The sequence below is a fragment of the Neofelis nebulosa genome, chromosome 8 (assembly GCF_028018385.1).
Source record: "Neofelis nebulosa isolate mNeoNeb1 chromosome 8, mNeoNeb1.pri, whole genome shotgun sequence".
Lineage (NCBI taxonomy): Eukaryota > Metazoa > Chordata > Mammalia > Carnivora > Felidae > Neofelis > Neofelis nebulosa.
In genome coordinates, this window is record NC_080789.1 from 83,437,512 (window position 1) to 83,464,248 (window position 26,737).

Sequence of the window (26,737 nt, forward strand, 5' to 3'; positions counted from 1 at the left end):
TTTGACATTCTAATTTTAAATTTATAAGTAGGTAAACTGAGGTCCAGAAAGAAACATCTAAAATATTCAATAGATATTATTGACAAATGCTTCCATGTAATTATGATAATGGACATAAACAATGGACTGCTGAAAGATTTTTAAAGATTTAAATTTTTCAAAGCTAATTAACAGTATTAGGAATCAAATTAATGTTATTTTTCATGCAACTTAATCTAGCCAATAGCAGAGCTATTACCACATAACTGAAATAGGATGGGTCTACTTATTTAAAAACAGTTAATTTCTTTCCTTAAAAGTGATTTTACTCTTTGTTCAATGAGGGAATGTAGGTAAAATTTACAAACAGACATGTTTGTAACATGAACCAGTTTATTTCATATTAAAATATTAATTTAGTTTTTTTTTACTCTCTAAAGGAACAAATAAGCACTTATCCTATTGAAATGGGACTTTGTTTAAAATTATAAATTGACATCATCTTAACTTTAATTTCTAAGCAACTATCAGTATTTTCATGTTACCAAAGTTAATTGAGTAATTAGGAAAAAATAATCAAATCCATTGTTTGGCATCATGGAGCCCAGACAGCTGGCTGACTTAGATAAAGGTTTCACTCTTCCACAAACAGACTTGTGACATGCTGGCATCACAACAGAGGATTTGGGGACATGAATTACACTTGGGAAAAATAAAAACCAAGTAATCTGTATTTTTAAAAATGCTTTGTTTATTTCAGCCATTTACTAATTTATAATTGTGAATCTGGATGGTGGAATTATGGGTTGGATTTTTTATGGGAGGGTTTGGAATGTTTTAAAACAGAAAAGGAAACTATTAGCCCTGTCTCTGAAAAACAACAAAACACAATGGAAACATTTCACACCATAGGGAGATAATATATAAATAGCAAGAAGATTGTGTCAATTTATTATCAGTATATAACATAGGGCACACTTCCTACTCTATCTTTTGTGAAAAGTATGCATAATAAAAAAGCTAAGCCAATTGTTAGTTTTAATTACTAAAGGTAATAGGATACAGCAAATATGCTCTCCTGAAACCATAAGTTTATCAAATCTCATTTAAATCATTATGTAAAGCTCAAACCTTGGAAAAAACAAAATAACAAGGGGATGAATATTGACCAGAAGGAAAGATAAATAGACTAAATGAAAAAGACTGGAGTCACTCGTATTCATGTTGGAGATTCCATGGTTAGCAGAGTATCATTGGTACACAGACCAGTGACTCCAGCTAATGTAATTATTTGGCAAATGACTGACCACTTTCTGTGTTGTTAAAGAGTCATTAAAATTTTGCTCAGTCGATTACATGGTAATTATACAGAAACTGACCCTAGAAGAGCTATTACTAATAAGCACTGAGAACATTTAAAAAATACAAATGGAAGCAAGTATGATTATTCATACAATGGTGATAGTATTTCTCTGTTAGACAGATAGATAGATAGATAGTCTCTGTTGAAGACTCAGAGAATTAACAAAACAAATGAAAATTCTCAGAAATTATGTGGAAATGAACATGAAAGCCAGCTTAAATACTAACATATTGCTGTACTGTAAGGGGCTCCAGGCTAAAGAAGATCTTTCACTGCTGTGTGGTAGCCATTGGTCCCTTGGATACAGGCCTCATTAAACAACTTGCTTCAGGTCACATCTTTCCTTAAAAAAATAAAAATCAGATAATATATAAGTAAAAAATATTCAAATGAATATTCAAATGAAAATACTCCTTTACTCATGTATGGTTCTTCTCAAAGATACTCTGCCAGGAGTATCAGAGCCAGGACTCTGATACAGGCATCTAGTGTGTAAAATTAAAAAGGCATTGAGAGTGAGTACCTTACATTTTGTGCTCTAGGCACCTCACTCACTTCCCCCTATCCTGGTCCTGATGCATATGCAAATGTATGTATATAATTTATACAAATTTAGCTATAATTTAAAATCAAAATGGGATTGTACTGTACATGTGTAACTTGCTTGATTCACTCAACAATACATGGCAAGCATTTTTCCTTATTATTATATATAGATCTATGTCATTCTTTCAAATATATGCATGATGTGTTATAATGTTTATTAAATCCCCCTCGCTTGATGGGCACTTACATCATTTTGGGTACTGCTAATAATACTGCAATTTTATACAGACATTTTTGTGCACTGTTTCAGTAGGATAGATTATTTTCAATAGTGTAATTGTACATTCAATAAATATTCACATTTTAAAGGCTGATAGATACTGACAACTTTACTTCTAAACTACAGCCATGTCAAATCAAACTTTCTGAAATGACGGAAGTGTTCTCTATCTCTGTCGTCCAACATGGTAGCCACTAACCATATAAGACCATTGAATACTTCAAATGTTGCTAGTGAGACAGAGGAATTGAATTTTAATTTTATTTCATTTCAAATCTAAATTTTTCAGTTGATTATATTTGATTTCCGTTGCTCATGGCCATTGGCTAAGGCCTCTATAAAAATATTAAATAATACCTATAAATAAGCGGATTTCTTGTTTCCAGCTTCAATCAGAACGCTTTGTTTCAGCGTATGTTTGACATTTGTTTTGGTTTTGATAGATTATCTTTTTTTGTTTGTTTAATGTTCATTTATTTTTGAGAGAGACAGAAAGAGACAGAGCACGAGGGAGGTGGAGCAGAAAGAGGGGAGACACAGAATCCCAAGCAGGCTCCAGGCTCTGAGCTGTCAGCAAAGACCCCCACGTGGGGCTCTAACTCACAAACCGCAAGATCATGGCCTGAGCCAAGTCGGATACTTCACCAACTGAGCCACCCAGGTGCCCCTAGATTATCTCTTTTTTTTTTTAAAGCTTATTTATTTTGAGAGAGAGAGAGAGAGAGAGGGAGGGAGGGAGAGAGAGAGAGAGAGAGAGAGAGAGAGAGAGAGAGAGAGAGAATGAGCAGGGTCGGGGCAGAGAGAGAGGGAGAGATGAGAGAGAATTTTAAGTAGCCTCCACGCTCAGTGAGGAGTTTGACACGATGGTGGGGATTGATACCACCACCATGATATCATGACCTGTGAGGAAACCAAGAGTCAGATGCTTAACTGACTGAGCCACCTAGACAGCCAGCCCTCTGATAGATTATCAAAGTAACAGACCTTGCTAGTAGACTGACTCTAAAGCCATTCTGTGGCCTCTCATTGATGTTGGAGAGCCTGTTACTTACTTCTGTTAGGGAAAGTCTACTAGTTTGTCTTAAAAGACGAATAACTTGGGGCGCCTGGGTGGCTCAGTCGGGGGCGGGGGGTGGGTAAATTATAGTCTTAAAACAAGCTACATTTGGGGGTTCCTAGGTGGTTCAGTTGGTTAAGCATCTGACTCCAGCTCAGGTCATGATCTCACAGTTCGTGAGTTCGAGCCCCGCGTCGGGCTCTGTGCGGACGGCCTGGAGCCTGTTTCAGATTCTGTATCTCCCTTTCTCTCTGCCCCTCCCCTGCTCATGCTCTGTCTCTCTCTGTCTCAAAAATAAATAAACATTTAATAAAAAAAAAAAAAAGACGAATAACTTGAATCCTCTTAAGGGATAGATATCCGTTCATATGTGAGTGCAGAACTTGTTGGCAATTCTCCATTGCCTACATCTAGTCTTGATGTGTGGAGCTGTGGCAGCCATTCTAATAATACGCAACCAGCATGAGAATGAAGAGCTGACAGCTAAGCATGGTCAGAACACAAAGCTGGAATGAGCCTGAGTCCTGGGTTATATTTTTGGCTCACTGACCCAATTTGAGACGGTCTGCTTCTGAAATTCTTTTAAAATAAACACAGAATGTTTTTGTAACTTAAACCACCATTCCTGGAGTTTTCTGTTACTTTCCACCTGAAGCATTCTTAACTGATACCTCACATTAAGAATTTTCTTTTTTTTCTGGTTTTATGAATATTAAATAATATTTAATAATATTTTAAATTCATAAAACCAGAAATGAATGTCATAATTGGTCACATATTTTTTCAAAAATAACTTTCAAATAACAGCAAATACTTAAATAGTGATGAATATATGGAAGGCCCTTGTTCTAAATGTTTACATTTATTAACTAATTGAATTTTTACAACAACACTGTGGGGTAGATACTATTATTGTCCATATTTAAAGATGAGGAAATTGAGACAGAGAGAGGTTAGGTAAGTTGTCTAAGGTTACACAGCTAGTAGATGACAAAGCCAGGATGTGAACCCATACAGTTTAGCTCCAGAGTCCTGGATTCTATTTTGCCTCTAGTATTAAAAAATGATGCATGGGCTACAATATGTCTTTCTCAATTCTGTAATTATTATCAGTTGTCTTTATTGTAAGAATGGCCAACAGAGCCATTTAACTAAATTAATGGCAAATGAATATGAATTAAGTATTTTAACATGTCACTTACATAATTCACAGTAAAAAGAGCACCAATAAAACTCAATGGAATAAGCATCAAAGCAAATCTTAGTTTTTCTTACTCATTTTCTTTTCTTAAATTAAGTTTGATTTCACATTTGTTTCTTAGACTTCTTTTTTCTTCCTGAGACTCAAGAGAACAATATTCTTTTTTTTATTCTTTCTAAAGCTAGAATTATAATAGATGAATCAAAGTGATTTTTCCCATTTCTTTGACATGTCCTGACTTAGGCTATGTTTTCCTCTTTTTCCTACTCTCATTTTTTGATCAAGGACAGTGATGCTTTTGTTCTCTGTCATCCAGGAAAGTAGCATAGAAACAAACAAAAAAAGAGAGCAAGAACTTAATACTCCCACCTACTCCCGGGTTTTTATGCTTCATCTCATTTGTCCTATGTAGACTGAGTGTGACTCAACATATATGGACAATGTCTTAAAATCCTGTTGATACTCCATAAATAATAAATGGTAATAACAGAGCCTCCTGACAACAGCAGTTATGTAAGTAAATGTGAACCTAGATTATCTATGATGCAGAGTGCAATGTGAATTACTTTTCAGCTTTCCAGAAGTTGTTAATAGAAAGCTTTTGATACTTGATAATGTTTTAAGGCATTTGTTCTATTTTTCCTCTTTTGTCATCTTTATGTATTCATTGGCATCTGGCAATGCCTTTGGAAATACATTGAATTCAAAATCGCTAAGTAGGAATTGTGTAAACAGCAATATTAGTGGGATGACTACAGTCAACCATCATCATAGGCTTATTTGTTGTAGGTTTCTTTATCATCACCTAAGGAAGATAGGTTTTTTGTGTGTATACAAGTGTAGTAATACTTAGTTTGTAGATTTATCATCATCATTGCCATCTTTATTATCATTATCAAGGTTATAAGTTATCAGTCATAATTATCACTATTACGTGAAGTTTTTATGTATTTGCTATTTCATATAGTACATTTTCTAATGATTCTTTAAAAAAATCATTGCTATATGTGTAATTAAATGTCAAAGAATTTATATAATTAATATGTACTCTGGGATAAATACTGTAATATCAATTGCAAATAAATTATGAATTAACAAATACATGTTTGCATGTCTTTAGCAAATATACACACAAGAGATTATATAGATGTTATCTATTATGTAAATATGGGGGGTTATTTTAGCTATACCATACAGAAATGAGAAAAATAAAGATGATATAAGCAGAGGGTTTATAACATTCACAGGACAGCAGCAGAGGTATTCATAATGTTCACAGCCACAGAAGAAAGTAGAAAGAATAAGATGAAGCATAAACATGGAAATAGTAGAATAGATGAGAAGAAATTGAATAAAGGCCATGAGACTTACAGACTCGAAAGGAAGGTTGGGAACTATTTCCTTGATATAAAATGCACTGGAACCAAATAAAGAATAAAATAAAAATAAGCTTGAAAACGGAGACATTATAGAGAATTCAGATAGGAAATTTGGGTTTCTTTGCCATGGGGATGTCTGCTCCTTTCAATTTCATGCCTGTAGGGCCACAGGAAACTTAAAAAAAAGGCAGGGCCTTTAGTGGGGGGCTCTATGGGTGTTACCTCATTATCATTATTCCTGAAAGAGTACCAGCTTTCCATGCTCTTTAGTTTTTCTTTCATTTCATAATGGAAGTTAGGTAAATTGCCTATGTAACACCCTTATAGACATATCAAACTTTCAGAAAAAACAATATTTTCTTCTTTATGTCATAGCTTCATGGTGGACCAAGCTTGGTTTCTCTGTGTGTTTGGACGCACAGCCTCCTGTGTGAAGTCTAAAATTAAACTCTAGAGTCAAAATTTGTAGCAGGATTGGAATCCTGGTTCTGCTGCTAGCAGTGTCACAGCTTCTGTAAACTGTTGTTTCCTCATCTGTAAAATTGGGAAAACGATTCACCTAACTCAGAGGTTGTAAGATATGAGATAAGCACTGTGAATGGAACATAGTGAATGTTCAGCAGCTGATATTATTTCTTTAATATGAACCATTGTATAGCTATTAACTCAGTCATTGTCCACCTGCTACTTTGTTTAACGGCTGAGTATTGTACTGATAGGACAGCTCACTCTGCCTAGCCAAACTTTACCTTTTTTTTGTAGTCATGACGAGGGTATCTACCTGGTTTTCTGGTTTAGAAAGAAATAATGTTGGTGCATATTTATGATAATATTAAAGTTGCTATGAATCAGGAAAAACAACATATTAAAAGGAAGCTATTGTTTGGAACTTCATGGAACATGACCTTGTGACTCCTATAAGATGAGATTTGAAGTATTATGTCATTGAGAAGTTGCAGGATCCAGGGAAGCAGGAGAGGCAAGGCCAGAGAATATTCTTCTGGGGCCATCCTGAGCCTAACTGTACCCCAGTCTAATATTTGAAAATAAGAGGAGCACAATGAAGAAATGGGTAATTTACAGTGCTGCATGCACAGTAGTTTGGGCTGACAGCTTAATGGAATCATCATCCTTTCACAATTCTTCAGATCATCAATTTAGTAAATAAAGCAAATGCAGACTGGCATGACTTCTGTGGCTGCTACCACTTGGTTTGAAAGACATTATTCAGATAGTTGTTTTGGAAAAGAAAGAGCCAGAGATATTTTAAAGGTTAGGACCATGTTTCTCCCTAATAAGCATTGTGTATCATAGTATTTTATAACTGCAATAGTTTTTAATCATGAAAAAATGACTCTCACTTAAAAAAATGAAAATGAAAAAATGACTCTCACTTTAAAAAATGATATATTAATAATTATAATTATATATACCACATCTTTATCCATTCATCCATTGATGGACATTTGGGCTCTTTCCATACTTCAGCTATTGTTGATCGTGCTGCTATAAATATTGGGGTGCATGTGCCCCTTCGAAACAGTATAACTGTATCCCTTGGCTAAATACCTAGTAGTGCAATTGCTGGGTCATAGGGTAGTTCTATTTTGAATTTTTTGAGGAACCTCCATACTGTTTTCCAGAGTGGCTGCCCCAGTTTGCATTCCCACCAGCAGTGCAAAAGAGACCTTCTTTCTCCACATCCTCACCAACATTGGCTGTTGCCTGAGTTGCTCATGTTAGCCATTCTGACAGGTGTGAGGTGGTATCTCAATGTGGTTTTGATTTGTATTCCGCTGATGATGAGTGATGTGGAGCATTTTTTCATGTGTCAGTTGGCCATCTGGATGTCTTCTTTGGAGAAGTGTCTATTTATGTATTTTTCCCATTTCTTCACTGGATTGTTTTTTTGGTGTTGAGTTTGATCAGTTCTTTATAGATTTTGGATACTAACCCTTTATCTGATATGTCGTTTGCAAATATCTTCTCCCATTCTGTCAGTTGCCTTTTAGTTTTGATGATCATTTCCTTTGCTGTGTAGAGGCTTTTTATTTTGATGGGGTCCCAATAGTTCATTTTTGCTTTTGTTTCCCTTGCCTCCAGAGGTGTGTTGAGTTAGATGTTGCTGTGGCCAAGGTCAAAGAGGTTTTTGCCTGCTTTCTCCTTGAGGATATTGATGGCTCCCTCTTACATTTAGGTATTTCATCCATTTTGAGTTTATTTTTGTGTATGGTGTAAGAAAGTGGTTCAGGTTCATTCTTCTGCATGTCACTGTCCAGTTTTCCCAGCACCACTTGCTGAAGAGACTGTCTTTATTCCATTGGATATTCTTTCCTGCTTTGTCAAAGATTAGTTGGCTGTATGTTTGTGGGTCCATTTCTGGGTTCTCTATTCTGTTCCATTGATCTGAGTATCTGTTCTTGTGCCAGTACCATACTGTCTTGATGATTACAGGTTTGTAATACAGCTTGAAGTCCATTAAATTGCTTAGATTTACTTTTGCTTTTAAAGTTACAATGATGCATTAACTTTAATTATAAGGGAACTTTGAACTTATGCTTCTCATCTATCTTATCTCCTGTGACTACAGATCCATAATGTACACAATCTTCGTGTTGTGTTCTCTTCTAGTCCAGAATCAACATGTATTGATTCCACTGTATTCTTTTTAGCATTTCATGGCAAGGACATCAAATTAGTATATATATTTGTCTCACCAAATTTTCTTTTTGCCTCTTAGATATATTACATAAAAACATAACCAAAGAAAGGCAGCTACCAAATCACTAATACCTACTGTTTGCTTTTTATTTTTTGGCAGAAATATTTATAATAAAATCAGAATCAGAACATAAATGTATCACCTAGAAATGTTTCAGCAATATCTGTAGCTTTTCAAGCTATGTGTCAAAGTAAAGAGTCTTGGATTATTTTTAACATACCTTTTTTAAATTGAGGTAAATTGGTTTATAACTTCATGTTAGTTTCAGGTGTACAACATAATTATTTGATGTTTGCATATACTACAAAGTGATCAGCACAATAAGTCTAATTGCTATCTATCACCATACAATTGACCTTTCGACCTTTTCACTCACTCTGCAAACTCTTTCCCCTTTGATAACTACCAATCTTTTCTCCACATCTATGAGTTTTGTTTTGTTTAGACTCCACATATAAATGAAATCATACGGTATTTGTCTATCTCTGCCTGACTTACTTCACTTTGCATAATACTCTAAAGGTCCATCCATATTGTGCAAATGGTGAGATTTTCTTCTTTTTTATGCTGAGTAGTATTCTGATGTATATATATCACAACTTTTTAATTCATTCATCCATCAGTGGCCACTTATACTATAACTATATCGTGGCTATTCTAAATAATGCTGAAATAGACATAAGGGTACATACATCTTCTCAAGTTAATGTTTTTATTTTCTTTGGATAAATACCCAGAAGTGGTATTGCTGGATCATATAATAGTTCTATTTTTAATTTTTTGAGGAACATCCATCCTGTTTTCCATAGTGACGGCACCAGTTTACATTTCCATCAACAATGGACAAGGGATCTCTTTTCTCCACATCCTCGCTGACACTTGTTATTTCTTGTGTTTTCGATAATAACCATTCTAAGAGGTTTGAAGTGATATATCATTGTGATTTTGATTTTCATTGCTCTGATGATTAGTGATGTTGAACCTCTTTTATGTGCCTATTGCCCATCTGTGTATATCTTCTTTGGAAAAATGTTTATTCAAATTATTTGCCTATTTTTCAATCAACATTTTGTTGTTGTTATTGAGCTCTTTGTGTATTTTGGATATTAGCCCTTTATCTGATATATAATTTGCAAATATCTTCGCCCATTCAGAACGTTGCCTTTTTATTTTATTGATGGTTTCCTTCACTGTGTAGAAGCATTTTAGTTTAATGTAGTCTCATTTGGGTTTTTTGCTTTTGTTCTCCTTGTCTGAGAAGCCAGATCAAAAAAATATTGCTAACAATAATGTCAAATAGTGTTCTGATTACGTTTTCTTTTTTATTATTCCAGGTTTTACATTTAAGTCTTTAATCCATTTTGCATTTATTTTGTGTGTGGTGTAATATAGCAGTCCAGTTTCATTATTCTGCATGTCCAGTTTTCCCAACAACTTTTGTTGAAGAGACTGTCCTTTCCCATTGTATATTTTTGTCTCCTTTGTCATAGATTAATTGACCATTTATGTGTGGGTTTACTTTCGAACTCTCTATTTTGTTCCATTGATCTATGCATCTGTTTTATGCCAATACCAAACTGTTTTAATTACTGTAGCTTTGTAATATAGTTTGAAATCAGGGAGCAGGATACTTCCAGCTTTGTTCTTCTTTCTCAAGATTGCTTTGGCTCTTTTGAGTGTTTTTTGGTTCCATACATATTTTAGAATTATTTGTTCTAGTTCTGTGAAAAATGTCATTGGAATTTTGATAAAAATTACATTGAATTTGTACATTGCTTTCATAATACAGATATTTTAATAATATTGATTCTTCCAATTTATGAGCATGGAATATCTTTCCACTTATTCGTATCTTCAATTTCTTTTATTAATGTCTTATAGTTTTCAGTGTACAGGCATTTCATTTCCTTGATTAAATTGATTCCTAGGTACTTTATTCTTTTTGATGCCATTGTAAATGGAATGGTTTTTTAAATTTCTCTTTCTGGTAAATTTCTGTTATTAGTGTATAAAAACACAACCAATTTTAATATATTGATGTTGTATCCTACAACCTTACTGAATTTATTTATTAGTTCTAAGAGTTATTTGGTGGAATCTTTAGGGTTTTCTACATATAGAATGAAGTCATCTCCAAATAGTGGCAGTTTTACTTCTTTCTTTCCTATTTGTTTGCTTTTTTAAAAAAAAATTATTTATTTTTGAAAGAAAGAGAGACAGAGTGTGAGCAGGGGAGTGGGGGTGGGTTGCAGACCGAGAGGGAGATGCAGAATCTGAAAGAGGCTCTAGGCTCTGAGCTGTCAGCAGAGAGCCTGACATGGGGCTCAGACTCATGAAGCACAAGATTATGACCTAAGCCAAAGTCGGACGCTTAACCTACTGAATCACCCAGGCGCCCCCTATTTGAATGCTTTTTTTTTCTTACTTAATTGTCATGGCTAGGGCTTCTAATACAATATTGACTGAAATGTTGAATGAGAGTGGGCATTGTCTTGTTTCTGATTTTAGAGGAAAAGCTTTCAGCTTTCCACTGTTGAGTATGATGTTTGCTGTGAGTTGTCATATATCACCTTTATTATGTTCAGGTATATTCCCTCTATCCTCACTTTGTTGGAACTTTTTAATCATAAATAGGTGTTGAATTTTGCCATATGCTTTTTCTGTATCTATTGAGATGATGATATGTTTTTTATCCTTCGTTTTGTTAATATGATGTATCATGATTGGTTTGTAGGTGTTGAATCATCCTTTCATTGTGGAATAAAACCTCCTTGCTTATGATGTATGATCCTTTTAATGCATTGTTGAATTCAGTTTGCTAATATTTTGTTGAGGATTTTTGCATCTATGTTCATCAGGGATATTGGCCTGTAGCTTTCTTTCTTTCTTTCTTTCTTTCTTTCTTTCTTTCTTTCTTTCTTTCTTTTTTTCTTTTTTTCTTTTTTCTTTTCTTGTAGTTTTCTTGTTTGGTTTTGGTATCAGGGTAATGCTGGCCTCATAAAACGAATTTGGATGAATTTCCTCCTTTTCAATTTTTTGGAAGAGTTTGAGAAGGATCGGTATTAAATCTTCTTTGGAAGTTTTCTGGAATTCACCAATTAAGCTGTCTGGTCCTGGACTTTTGTTTTTTGGGAGGTTTTTTATTATTGATTCAATTGCCTTACTAGTCACAGTCTATTCAGACTTTGTATTTCTTCATGATTCATAAACAACTATAAAGATTGTATATTTCTAGGAATTTATTAATTTTTTGAAGAATCATAATTTCTAGGAATTTATTCATTTTTCTGTATTGTACAATTGTTGGCATATAATTATTCACAGTAAGTCTCTTATGATTTTTTATATTTCTGTGGTATCTTTGTAACTTCTCTTTCATTTCTAAGTTTACTTATTTGACACCTCTCTTCCCCTTGGTGAGTCTACCTAAGGGTTTGTCAGTTTTTTTCATCCTTTCAAAGAAGTAGCTCTTAGTTTTATTGATCTTTTCTATTGTTTTTAAATCTCTATTTCATTTATTTCCACTCAAAGCTTTATTATTTCTTTCCTTCTACTGCTTTTAACTCCTTTAGGTATACAGTTAGATTGTTCATTTGAGTTTTTTCTTAGTTCTTGAGCTTATTTCTTACTTCTTGAGCTTTTTTTTTTTTTTTTTTTATTTCTTGCTCTGAATTTCCCTCTGAGAACTGGTTCTGCTGCAGGGCCCCTGGATGGTTCAGTCAGTCAAGAGTCCCACTTTGCCTCAGGTCATGATCTCATGGTTTGTGAGTTTGAGCCCCATGTTGTGCTCTGTGCTAACAGCTCAGAGCCTGGAGCCTGCTTTGTATTCTTTGTCTCCCTCTCTCTCTGCCTTCCCTTGCTCATATTGTGTCTCTCTCTCAAAAATAAACATTAAAAAAAATTTTAAAGAAAAGAACTGTTTTTGCTGCATCCATAGATTTTGTGTTGTTGTATTTCCATTTTCTTTTGTCTTGAGGTATTTTTTAATTTTCCTTTTGATTTCTTCATTGACCCATTGGTTGTTCAGTACTATGTTGTGTAATCTTCATGTATTTGTGATTTTTTTAGTTTTCTTATTGTAATTGATTTCTAGTTTTATATCATGTGATCAAAAAAGATGCTTCATATGATTTCAGTCTCCTTAAATTTATTGAGATTTGTTTTGTGGTCTAACATGTGATATATCCTGGAGAATGTTCCATATACACTTGAGAAGAATGTGTATTTTGCTGCTTTTGGATGGAATTATCTGTATATATTTATTAAGTCCATCTGATCTAATGTGTTTTAAGGTTGATATTTCCTTATTAATTACTGTATCCATATAGACTTATCCATCCATGTAAGTGGGGGTGTTAAAGTCCCCTACTATTATTGTATTGTTGCCAATTTCCCCCCTTACATCTGTTAATATTTGCTTTATATATTTATTTACTCCTAGGTTGGGAATGTAAATATTTACAAATATTGTATTCTTTTTTTGGATTTACCCTTTTATCATTAAGTAATGCTCTACTTTGTCTTTTATTAGTCTTTGTTTTAAAGTATTTTGCTTGATATAAGTATAACTTTCAGCTTTTTAAAAATTTCCTTTTGTGTGGAAAACCTTCCATCTCTTAATTTTCAGTGTATGTGTATTTTTAGATGTGATGTGAGTCTCTTGTGGACACATAATGAGTTTTGTTTGTTTGCTTTTTTTTTTTAATCCATTCAACTACTCTATATCTTTGATTAGAAAATTTAGTCCCTTTACATTTAAAGTAATTATTGATAGGTATGTACTTGTTGACATTTTGTTCATTGTTTTCTGGTGGTTTTGTAGTTCCTCTCTGCTCCTTTCTTCTTCTCGTGCTCACTTCTCTTGTGGTTTTATGAATTTCTTTACTGTTACATTTAGATTCCTTTCTTATTATATTTTTTGTATCTACTGTATGTTTTGCTTTGTGGTTATCATGAGGTTCATATACAATAGTCTCCTTTAAGTCGGTAGCAACTTAAATATGAATGATTCCAAAAAATTCTACTTTTTTTTGCTACTCATCCCTGCATATTTTGTGTTCTTGGTATCATATTTTACATTTTTTTAATTTTGTTTATCCTTTAACTGACTATTATAGTTAAAATTGATTTTACTACTTTTGTTTTTTAACCTTCATACTAGCATTATAAATGGTTAATCCACTACTTTTGTATGTACCTTTACCAGCGAGATCCTAACTTTGGTAATTTTGTTGTTGTTGTTATCAGCTAGTACCTTTTCTTTCAGGTTAAAGAAGACCCTTGTACATTTCTTATAAAGCTGGCTTAGTGGTGATGTACTTTACCTCTTGCTTGCCTAGAAATCTTTTGATCTGTCTTTCAGTTCTGAATAATACCATTCCCAGATAGAGTATTCTTGATTGGAAGTTCTTTTCTTTCAGCACTTTGAATATATTATGCCACTCCCTTCTGGCTTGCAGAGTTTCTTTTGAAAAATCAGTTAGTAGTCTTATGGGGATTCTCTTGTATATGCCAAGTTGTTTTTCTCTAGCTCCATTTAAGATTCTTTCTTCATCTTTAAATTTTGGCATTTTAATTATGATGTGTCTTGGTGTGAATCTCTTTGGATTTATCTTTTTTAGAACTCTCTGGGCTTCCTGTACCTGAATGTCTGCTTCCTTCCCCAGGGAAGGGAAATTTTTAGCCATTGCATCTTCAAGTAAGTTTTCTTCCCCTTTCTCTTTTTTTCCTTCTGAGACACCTATGATGCCAATGTTATTCTGCTTGATGTTATTTCATAGGTCTCTTAAGTTATCTTCACTTCTGAAATTCTTTTTTGTCATTGATGTGCTCTGTTTGGGTAAGTTCCACAGTCCTGTCTTCTAGGTCTCTGACCCTTTTTTCTGCTTCATCTCATCTCCTGTGGAACCCCACTAGTGTGTTTTTCAGTTCAGTTATTGTACCCTTCACCTCTGTGACTTCTGTCTGGTACTTTCTTATGTTTTCTGTCACTTATTGAAGTTCTTACTATGTTCATCATTATTCTCCTGAATTTGGTGAGCATCTTTATGACCATTGCTTTAAAGTCTTTATAAGTAGAATACTTATCTCTGTTTCATCAAGGTCTTTTCTGAGGTTATCTTGTTCTTTCATTTGGAACATATTCCTGCTTTTTCATTTTGCTTGATTCTCTATGTTTGTTTCCATATGTTAGGTGAAACAGCTACCTCTCCTAGTTGAAAAAGTGTCCTTGTGTAGTAGATGGACCTTGTCTTTTAACTCTTTCCTCACTCTCGGTTGCCTGTCAAACCTTTGGGATCGCCTGAGCAGCCTAACGAGTAGCCTGATTTATTCTTTACAGGTCCCAGTTGTTGAGCGTGTGCCAGAAACTGTCACTGTTCCAAAGGGAGTGATCTCAGTCAGTACCTAGATTCAGGCTGATTAGAAGCCAGATCCTCAGACAACAACTTTTAAAGTGTGCTATAAATATATATAGTCCTGTGGGATCTCAATTATAGATGCTGACCTCTGGACTAGGAGATCTGGACGTGTCCCCTGAATAACATTTGCAAGAATCAGGGCTTCAGACAAGTGTTTAAGCTGCTTTATGGGGGGTACCAGTGAGCTGTGGTGAGGCCAAGGGAGGGTGCACAGATGGTATGTCCTTGTCTACATTCTGTCAGAGCAATTCTGTAGTCTTTAGATATGTGGAAAACCTGAATCTTATCAGTCAGGTTGAAGATCCAGGACAATTAAGTGGGCCTTTTTCATGTAGACTGGGGATATTGTTTCAGTGTGCTGCCTGTGTAGCATCCTAGGTGTGGTATCTTGCCCATAAATGTCTTTCTAATTGTTACAGTCCCTTTAGGTCAAGAAGCACAAGCTCCTTTGGCCACCAGAACCAGACAATCAAAACACCTCTACTGTGTGGATTGATCTCCCCACCAGCTTTAGTGGGGCTGTGGTTGCCTGTGGCTTTATCGAGTTCAGGAAAGAGTGTTGGGGGCAGGGCATGCTTGCAGTTTTAGTGATGCCAGATAAGAGTGCTAGGGGCAGAGTATGCCTATGGCTTTAGTGAGGACCAGGATGAGCTCTAGGGGCAAGACGTCAAGGTTGTGTCCATGTGTGTCTGCCTGTGTTAGCAAGGCAGAGAGAGTGCAAAAAAATGTCACTCTCTAGTGCCTTCACTAACTAATTAATGATGGAGTTTTGAAGTGGTGGTGGGGGTTCTTTGGAGATGACAGAGAAAAAAGAATTCTTAAAATTTTTTTTAACGTTTATTTATTTTTAAGAGACAGAGCATGAGCAGGGGAGGGGCAGAGACACAGAATCGGAAACAGACTCCAGGCTCTGAGCTGTCAGCAAAGAGTTCCAACCCATGAACCATGAGATCATGACCTGAGCCAAAGTCAGACACTTAACAGACTGAGCCACCCAGGTGCCCCAAGAAAGAATTCTTAAGGAAATCTTTGGTGCAAAAGAAGTGATTTTATTAAAGCACAGGAACAGGACTTGTGGGCAGAAAGAGCTGCACTGAGGTTGTGAAGAGTGACTGCTTATATACTGTGGAGTTGGAGGAGATAAAGTCAAAAGGAGTTTTCTTAAAGGGATTTCCATATACTAATGACACAGATTGCTGGAGGCCTCACTATTGTTAAGCTAAGGTTATTTTTTCCTTCTAGCAAAGCATTGTCATTAAGATAGTGGGGAGTTCCTGGAGATTAGGCTATTGATAAGATTGCCTTTTTGTAATTTACTAAGATATTTGTAAACTGATGGATACTCTATCAGTTTAACCATTTGTTTTCTGTCCTTTTCTTTGTTTTTAGGCAGCCAGGAGTACCTAAGAAATATCACACATATCCCACCTGGGTTGGGGGGGGGGGTTTGTTGTTAGTTTGTACTTTGCCCTCAGCTTGCCTTACACTCCCTCATCAATTAATATATGTCTGACAGATGCTTTAAAATTAGCAACTGAATCACCTTCACAGATAATTCAGTCACCTCTCAAACTGCTGTGTTTTCCCTGCTTCTTGGAATGAGTGAGGCTGCCTAGGAGGTCCTCAAAAGGAGTATCTCAGATTCCCACAGTCCCCCGGGTCCCCTGAATGTAAACCTCATTGATTTCAAAAGCCAAACATTCCTTGTACCTCCTCTCTGGTGCAGGTCCCAAGGGTTAGGATGCCCAATATGGGGTGGGCACAAATGCTTCACTTTTCAAGGAGAGGTTCTGGTCTATGAGATCCTTCCCTAGTTTGTGCTGCCGTATGTAGGTTTGGAAAGATTTCCTCTCTTCCTTTCCTATCCCTCTTCCTCCTTACCCTTCTCCTAGCCCTTTTATCTGTTGTTGTGGAGGAAGCTGTTCAGCTAGTTTTCCGAGTTTTTTTTCAGTGGGAATTATTCTATATGTAGTTGTAGATTTGGTGTGTCTATTGGATGAGGTAGGTTCAGGGTCTTTTTATGCTGCCATCTTGGAACACTCTCTCTTTTTCTAACATATCTTAAGGAATCTTAAGAATTTCTTCACCTTAAGCAATTTGGGTAAATGATTTTGTGAGTTTTGTTTTTGTTTGTTTGTTTGGTTGGTTGGGATTTTCTCAATGGCCTCAAAGACAATCTGACTGTCTCATTTATCTTCTTACAATAAAATTACAGGCATTTCAAGAGATCATAGATAGCCTGGCCACTCAGAAGCATCATCCCATCCATTAGGAAGAGAACCCAAATTAAGGATTCCACCGATTCCAAAAAAGCAACAGTCTGGAAAAGAAGTCAGTGCTTCAGAGGTGATCTGAATCCAGGAAGAAATGCAAGACGCCTATAATAAAAAAAGTAAGTCTAATTTTTACATGTGCTCTTGCTTGTCTTTTTTGCAGAATTTTAAATGCTATTAGAGTTCACTCAACTGCCTCCCTCCTCCAAGGCTGAATCATTGCTAATGTTTACTAAAGAAAATGGTACTCTGTCTCTTGGTCTTTAGAAAAATTGCTAAGTTTTTTTTCATCTCAGTGAAAAAGGTAATTACCATAGTGGAAGACCTCAGTGTCTTAAATTTTTTTTAAAAAATTTTTAAGTATTTTATTTTTGAGAGATAAAGAGAGAGAGCATGAGTGGAGGAGGAGCAGAACAAGAGAGAGAGACACAGAACAGACTCCAGGCTCTGAGCTGTCAGCACAGAGCCCAGTGCAGGGCCCAAACCCATGAATTGTGAGATCATGACCTGAGCCAAAGTTGGACACTTAACCTACCGACCCACGTAGGCACCCCGGGGGCTTAATTTATATCATGGGAATTTTTTTTTCTTGGGGTCTTGCTCTTCAACTTACTGGCTATTTGATCTCAGTCACTTTTTAAATCTCCATCTAGCACAGTTTGCTAATCTGTAAAACTATGGCAATAGTACCTATAAGCACCTGATAATTGTTAGCTGTTGACAGAATTATTGTCAGATGAATGTGCTGGAGTAGCCTTTCTACCCTTTTACCTGATAGCTTCTGGGTGTAAAATGTCTGGTAGGTAAGCTACAGTCACATCAATAGTGGCATTATCATTAGGCCTGGGATTGAACCAGATGTTGAGAAAAATGAAAACACGGTCCTGACCTTAAACATCCTAAAAAAATTTTATGTGCATAAAATATATATGCAGTAGCAAAATTGTATTTAATTGTGAAGATTTATTAAACTATACACTTTGTGTATTTTTTATGCATGTTTTTAATCAATAAAAGAACAAAAAAATAGAAAATTGCTATGGTAATTCTATAATGTGGGATGATTAAAAAATAATGGCATTTATAGTCTGGTTGAAATTAGAAATTGGAATTAATTAATTTTTGGAACCATCACACTGATAATAAAGGAGAAATCTTAAATCACCACTAACCTGGTTACCTTATTAACATTGGAATTGGTTCTAAAACCAGATGAAAATCTTTGCCTACTTATAGGATAAGTAAAAGAATTGGTTTTCTCCATGTCTTTACACTATTCGAACATGTTCTCCTAGAAAGCTTCGAAGAAATAAGTCTTACAGCAATTAATTAATCTGTGGTTTGCCAAAAGCAAGAGAGAGTTTTTCTTCTACCTGTAGTAGAAAAGTCCTGGGACAGAATGTCTGACCCTACTTATCATAAGGTCATCCCTGAACTAGTCATTGAGCCAAGGGGGACGAAGCTGCCACTGCCTGGCTTGTAATATCATGGGGAGTGAGAATATTGTGACTGACAGTCCCCAAGACAGCATGTTTTGGGGAGAGAGTGTTTCACTGAAGGAGTTGAAAATAGGCAAACAATTCACATCCGTTTGCATAGCACGTAAAGAAGTTTTGACATTCTTCTGCTTGATCAAATTTTCAAAGTGGAGATAAGGAGACTAATTTAGAGATAATTGCTACAATCTGGGTAGGACCAATGAGGACAGCAGCTATGGAGAAAAGATGTGATAAGGAGAGATCTGATGGATGTAGCATCTATAAAAATGCTTGACTCATTGGATGCAGAGGGAGAAATCCAAGGTGACTCCCAGATATCCGGTTTGGGTGACTTGGATAAACGTGGTGACATACCTCTTAAAAAAGGAAACAGGAACAGAAGTAACTTGAGGCAGAAAGGAAGTAATAAGTTCAGCTTGGGACATGTTGAGTTGTAGAAAATGATAATGAGTTGGAAAAACATAAGTAAAACCATACCATAAAATTTTTAAAAATAGATTATTTGAACAAATCTAAGTTTACTTAATTCAAAACACTTATGAAGGAAAAAAAAGAAGAAAAAGACAAGTTCAGTGACTTGAATTTCTTTTGGCAAAACTAGCACTTTGGCTTATTTGGATACTAAAGCAGCCTTGGCCTTCTCTTGAGAGTATCCTTTTTCCACAGCATTTTATTACTACTGAGAATACCTCTTTAAAGAATATCATTTTTCTCATTTCAAAGTATTTCATACATTTTAGAGACCATTTGAAAAGACAAAGTAAAACAATACATCATGTACAATAATAAATACTTTGACAGTCTCTTGTCTCTAACATGTTTTCAGTTATTATAAATAACATGTCATTATAAAAAATAGAAAAATATATAAATATATATAATATAAAATATATATAAAATATTTATTTCAAATATATTGACATATTAATATATTTTGATATATATTAAAATAAACTACATTTAACATATTTATATAGTAATTAATATATATTAAAATATAAATATATATACATATATAGATATAGAAAAAGAGTTAAGATCACTTAAATCTCACTACCTTGAAATAGCCACTGTTAGTGTTTTGTCTATGTTTTCATGAGTCTCATATATATACACACACACAGATGCAAATTTACTTAGATGAGATCATATCATATACGCTCTTTTTATCACGGATATCTATGTATTTTTAAAACTGTTTATTACTTACTTATGTTTCTTTTATGTTTCCTTCCTTTTCTTTATTCCTTTATTTTCTTTATTCTCTCTCCAAAATATCTTACTTACATTAATGATATATATGTTTATGTATATTTAGTAAATTATATATTATGTAAATATATATACATATATTTTATATATGTATGTATAACAGATATATACAAAGCTATAGAGAAATTGGTAATTGTTTTAAATTTGTTTTTAAAAACTAAGGTCAGGGGCGCCTGGGTGGCGCAGTCGGTTAAGCGTCCGACTTCAGCCAGGTCACGATCTCGCGGTCCGTGAGTTCGAGCCCCGCGTCAGGCTCTGGGCTGATGGCTCGGAGCCTGGAGCCTGTTTCCGATTCTGTGTCTCCCTCTCTCTCTGCCCCTCCCCCATTCATGCTCTGTCTCTCTCTGTCCCAAAAATAAATAAAAAACGTTGAAAAAAAAAATTAAAAAAAAAAAAAAAACTAAGGTCAAGGGTGTCTGGGTGGCTTAGTCAGTTAAGCGTCTGACTTCCGCTCCGGTCGTGATCTCTCAGTTTGTGGGTTCTAGCCTGGCGATGGGCTCTGTGTTGACAGCTCAGAGCCTGGAGCCTGCTTCAGATTCTGTGTCTCCCTGTCCCCCTACTTTCACTCTGTCTCTCTCTCTCTTTCTCTAAAATAAAGAAACTTAAAAAAAAAACCAACCTAACATCATATTCTGTATACTTTTCTGTATCTAGCTTTCCTCCCTTTCTCCCCATTGTGAAAATCCTGTCAAATCATTTGTTTTAGGTACCACAATAGATTGTCTCATCTACTTGAGAGTAACTTTCCTAAGAGCAGGGACAGTGTCACATTTGTTTTCTGTAAAACCTAGTATCTCAAAGCATAGAGCAGGGACATAAGAGTGAATATACTGATGTTATCAATAGCTTGAAGCTAGACTATTGAGGATGAAAATATTTAGGCTGAGTAATTCATCAAAGCTCATTTATGCAAATCAAGAAGTGACAGAACTCAACACCCCATGAAGTTGATATTATTATGTCTTCCTGTTTCATACATGAAAAAAATGAGGTACATAGACTTAAAACAACTTTTCCAAGAACTCAAAATCTGCTGATTGCATAGTACTACACCCCAGTCTCACAAATGCGAACAAAATGTTTTAGCCCTCATGTTCTGTGAAATAAGTGTCAGTCATGATAAAATCAGCACACCCCTCTTGGATAAGAGAATAACTGAATCTTGAGGACTCAGATCATGCTCTTTACCAGGAGCTTTTCATGCTTCTCCAGCAGTCAGTTTTCCTCTTTAGTGGTCTTTTAGGTGAGTACTGGACATGAATTTTCACATTTCATTTACAGAAGAGAAGATGGAGACACAATGAGGTTATTTTATCAAGTGACATGCAAGAAGTCAGTAAAGGAAAGAGACAAAGAAGCCAGTTTTATTGATCCGCAGGCTACAATTCTGCCTCCCAACAAAACCTGAATTCTGGAAAACCCTGTTCAGCTTCAGTTTTGTTATAAAAGTAAATCTCAGCACTCGGTTATTTTATGGCTTTCAGGAGAAGAAAAGCAGGAAATGTGGTGATGCTTCATTAGGGGCTGGTACATAGCTGGGAATGCAGAGTCAGGCTGTGTCTCTCCTGAGCCGGGTGTGCTGCACAGATGGCCTATATCAGAACCTCCCAGAGAGTTTGTAGAAAGGCAGAGCCTGGATCCACCCACTGAATTGGAATCTGGAGGATGGAGCCTGAAATTTAGGGGATGAACTATGGGATACACTTTTAATAAACATGTCAGATAACTTTCATACATAGTAACAATTGAGAACAATTGTTATGTGCTTCAAAGGACTCTTTTAGACATCTTGGCTTAGTGGGAAAGGCAGTCACTTACTGTAGACTCTTGGGGAAGTTACTTAAATTCCCCAATTCTTGGTTTCCACATCTATAAAATGGGGATAATAGCACTTATTAACACATGAGGATATCATAATAATAAAAGTAAAATATGTAAAGATTCTGGTACTTTATGATTAACTATAAATGGCATTAGGCCCAAATCAATCATAATTAGAGAGAAAGCTTGTGAGCTTTTGAAAATGTGAATCTGATTCACTTGGTGTTACTTTCAGTTTGGAAAGAATCTTGAAGAAAGGAAGTTAGGTAGGAATCTAGTGATACGCAGTGACTAAACTCAAATGAAGGTCAAGATCTTAAAACTCTTTATGAAGCACCATCACTCCCTTATGGCATTCTTTTTTTTTTTCAACGTGTTTTTTTTTTATTTTTTTATTTATTTTTGGGACAGAGAGAGACAGAGCATGAATGGGGGAGGGGCAGAGAGAGAGGGAGACACAGAATCGGAAACAGGCTCCAGGCTCCGAGCCATCAGCCCAGAGCCTGACGCGGGGCTCGAACTCACGGACCACGAGATCGTGACCTGGCTGAAGTCGGACGCTTAACCGACTGCGCCACCCAGGCGCCCCCCTTATGGCATTCTTTAGGAGCAGATGGAGGGGTAACAGGATGTGAAAGCAGACCCATAGGCATGGAACAGAGGATGGCAGTTGTGAAATACATTCAGATGGCGTGGTGCTGTTTGGATAATGATGGTAAAACTATGTTATGTTGATCCCAGTGCCAAATGGTGAAGCAACGATACCAGGACAACCTGGAAAATAGCAATATAAATACAGAACTTAGGGAAAATATGGGGATATGCCAAGTTAGGGGGAAAAAAAACCACAAAAAACAAAAAAGACCCAGAATCTTCATGAATTCTAACTTTATAAATGCATGTGATGGAAAAAGTACATCCCTTTTCACAATAAAGGAAGCAACTAAAAAATGAAATTTAGAACCAATTCTAATGAGCACTGTAAGACATTTTACCAAGACAGCTTCTTAGACATGACTAGAAATAAGTCACAATCTTCCATAGCCTTAGAGATCTCAGCAGTGGAAAGAATAACTAATTCTCTTAAGGCCTCTTTCAGTGGGAACAACCCCTCTACCCCCATTTTATAATAACACAGTAGAATGCTAACTTTAGTCTTATTTAGTCTTAAGTCCATTCTGAAATAAGAATATTAATAAACTGTCATTTCCATTAATAGGTTTCCTATGTTGTGCCTCTTGTTTTATGTTCTGTTATGCATTGTTCTTTAATACAAAAACGAATTAATCAAAGATGGGGAAGAAAATGTTAAGTACCATTTATTGAGTTCTTAACTAAGGCTAAGATTTTTTATTTCTGTTGAGTTGTATGAGTTCTTTATATATTTTCAATATTAACTCCTTACTGGACACATGATTTGCAAATATTTTGTCACTCAGTGGGTTGCCTTTTCATTTTGTTGATAGTTTTCTTCGTTGTGTGGAAGCTTTTTAGTTTGATGTAGTTCCACATGTTTATTTTTGCTTTTGTTGCCTTTGCTAACTTCTATTATGATGCTCATTTTACTTATGAGGAAATTAAGGAGCAGGCTCAAAATCATTGAACTTGTCAGGGTGAGAGCAAGGATTGGACCCATTCCTCCGTCTATGCACTAATTGCCATACATAGAAGAGGGGCCACTCATGTTGTTGAATAAGAAGAATTTCTCCATCAGTGACTGGAGAAACCCTGATTGTGTTAGATTTTGTTATAAATCCACTCCTATGTTTGCCCTGCTTTCTATTCCTGGAACCATTCCCTCAGAGACCCAAAGGGTAACATTACAGCAATGAAATGAGCCATCTGTCACTGAATATTTTGGCTGCAAAGCTTTATTTTGGATCTAGTAGGCAGGAAAAAGACCTGACAGGGATTCTGCAGGGTGAAGTCCAGGGCAAAGGTCTGGTAATGACATTGCTGGTGAATGAAAATCCTTCTCTCCTACCTTTGAAGGTTTCCACGTGCCTGCTACCCAAGTTGATTATGATAATCTTAATCAGGAAATTGATATGATATTATCAGGAAATGATTTCCTCAATTGTCATACTGCTTCATTTTTGTTACCTGGAATCAGGGACAACTTACCTAATGACATAGAGGGAAAAGAAATAAAACATTTTAAATGACGTTAAAAATAATTTTCGGCCTGTGTCCAAGAATACTTAGAATATTTTTATTTTTAGAAGTTGATAAAATTATGCTTACATTTAGATTTCCAAAATTTATTTTTGAAGCAAGGTTTTCTGCTTTGATAAAGTTTACTCATTAAAAAAAAATGGAATTTCACAAGGCTTGCATTTCAGCTTAGGAAACCATGATAGGTCAACACTTTGTTTTAAATTGAATGCAGTGACTAAGGAAAAACACTTTATTTTACTTGCATGAATATATCAATTATTAATCAAAATCAAAATCAAAAAATACATGTTTAATAACCAGAAAAAACATTCTGACATTGGCCTCTGAGATATAGGAGCCAGGGAATGTGCTTACAGGAAACTAGTTAGGAGCAACTTTTGTTCCAGTTAAACAGGAAAAGTCACCTTAAAATTCTTACTTCTATTAACCTCTCAATTTCCAACAATGTGGCTGTCAATTTACCATTTATAAACCTGGGATCATCTTAACCTTATAGGTCTTGGCATTTGGGTGATATATAGGCATTAAATTGGGGATATCTCCCCAGAACATCTCAATACCATGAAAGTCATCATCACTGATATTTCACAAAGCATTTTTTAAAATGCTTATTTATTTTTGAGAGAGAAAGAGAGAGCATGAGCAGGGGAGGAGCAGAGAGAGGGGGACACAGTATCTGAAGCAGGCTCTGTGCTGATAGCAGAGAGCCCGATGTGGAGCTTGAACTCACAAACCATGAGATCATGACCTGAGCCAAAGTCGACGCTTAACTGACTGAGACACCCGGGCGCCCCCTTCCCAAAGCATTTTAACACTTGCTAGTACCTTGCCCACCTGCAAGTGTGCCTAATCCAAGACAAAATATTGACCTAAATATAAAGGAGACATAAGTCATTTTAAATAAGCAATTTAGTAACATAAATAATAAATGTTGTATTTTTATTATGTGTAAATGGAAGAACAAAGTGCATGAAAACAGGATGGAAAACAAAAGGACTTTGAAAGTTACAAGTTTAGCCAGGGAAGAAGCAGTTGTTCTTTGAGGAAAGGACAGGTTTCCTTGGTAGGTGGTGTGATGCTGAGAGAAGTCAATCACAGGAGCCACTTGGCTTGGCAGAGAGTGAGGGAGCTCCCGACAAATTGCTCACAGAATGGCCGGAAGCAATGCAGACCTGGTTAGGGAAGAGCTATAGCGGTTAGCTCTAGTGGAGCCCGATAGGTCATAGAAGGTAGTTAACGGAAACGATGCTAAAGGCTCAGGAACTGGGGGTTAGGGGATGGAGGGCAAGATGGCTCAAAGCCAATGGCTGCGAATAAAGGAGAGGATATCAAGGGGTTGCTGAATTAAAGATGTAGGGTTGGCAGGACAGCTATGGTTTCTTATTTTTTGTAAGGCAAGTTTGTATATTTTAGTGTCTCCTAGAACTATGTAGTAAGGAAAATTGGTTGCTAAAGTAATGTTGCAACATTCTTCAAAGGACACTGAGTCTTTATCATGTCAGTCTAAACTTTTAAACTTGACACTTCCATGTCCAGAAAGTTAGACATGATTGTCAATGTTATTTCTAACAGTTTCTGGCTGTACTTATAATATCTCAATCTTTTGAGGATACAAGTCTAACAATATTATTAGTTCTGCTTGCTAGGTGTGGTAGGCAGAATTCTAAAATGGTCACCCAAGAATCCACAGAACCTCTGGAAATGGTATATTATATGGCAGAGTTAACCTTTTAAGAGAGAGGTTATTCAGGTACAACTAATCTAACTGCATGAACCCTTAAAAGCAGGGAGCTTTCTCCTAAAAATGGCATAAAAGAAAGACAAAGAGATTCAAGACCAGAAGGGGCGCCTGAGTGGCTCAGTTGGTTAAGTGTCTGACTCTTGGTTTTGGCTCAGGTCATGATCTCACAGTTTGGTGAGTTTGAGCCCCATATCAGGGTCCATGGTGACTGTGCAAAGCCTGCTTGGGATTCTCTCTCTCCCTCTCTCTCTGCCCTTTCTCCACTCGTGCTCTCTCAAAATAAATAAATAAACTTAAAAAAATATATTAACAAAAATAAAGATACAAGAAGGATTTCATGTGCTATTATTGGCTTAAAGATGGAGGAACCACATGATGAAGAATGTGTGTTGTCTCTAGAAACTGAGAGCCATCTTGGGCCGACAGCTAGCAAGGAGATGGAGGTCTCCATCCTATGATAACAAGGAGCTGTGTTTTGCCAACAATCTGAATGCACTTGGGAACAGATTCCTCCTCAGAGCATCCAGATGCGAGCTTAGCGCAGCTGACACTTTGACCTTGGCCTTGTAGATCCAGCCAAGACCACCAGACTTTTCAACCCACAGAACTGTGAAATAATAAATGGACACTATTTTAAGTTGCTAGTTTGTGGCAGTTTGTCACACAGTAATAGGTAAATGTTATCTGTTATGTCTAGGCAAATGGGACTCCTGCCTGAGTGATGGAAAAAATAAACCTCATCTAGGCATTCATTCTAAATTTCCCTGATCCTGTGGCTTCATCTTATATCACATTTGGTCATTAGCATATATTCTACTTTGTCGGGCACAGGAATATGATGATGCCTCTGTGTATTTCTTTCTGACAGCCTGGAATGAATGATGCTGCACTTAATTGTGTATCCGCTGGTGCAGGATTTAGCTCCATGAGAGCAGAAGTCAGTTTCACCAGCTGCCCTGTGCAGGGAAATCATCCTTGACAAGCTGAGATTTGCCTCAACTGTCACT

At 36.0% G+C, this 26,737-nt stretch overlaps 1 protein-coding gene across 14 annotated transcripts in view; it reads left to right on the forward strand.

The window, feature by feature from the left end:
• The window catches only part of LMNTD1 (lamin tail domain containing 1), a 485,471-nt gene that overhangs the window by 110,993 nt on the left and 347,741 nt on the right, over nt 1–26,737 (forward strand). For all 14 annotated transcript variants that reach the window (XM_058743304.1, XM_058743305.1, XM_058743303.1 and 11 more), the window contains one exon: nt 17,162–17,338. The gene's annotated coding sequence lies outside the window, so the exon portion shown is untranslated. The remainder of the gene's footprint in view (nt 1–17,161; nt 17,339–26,737) is intronic.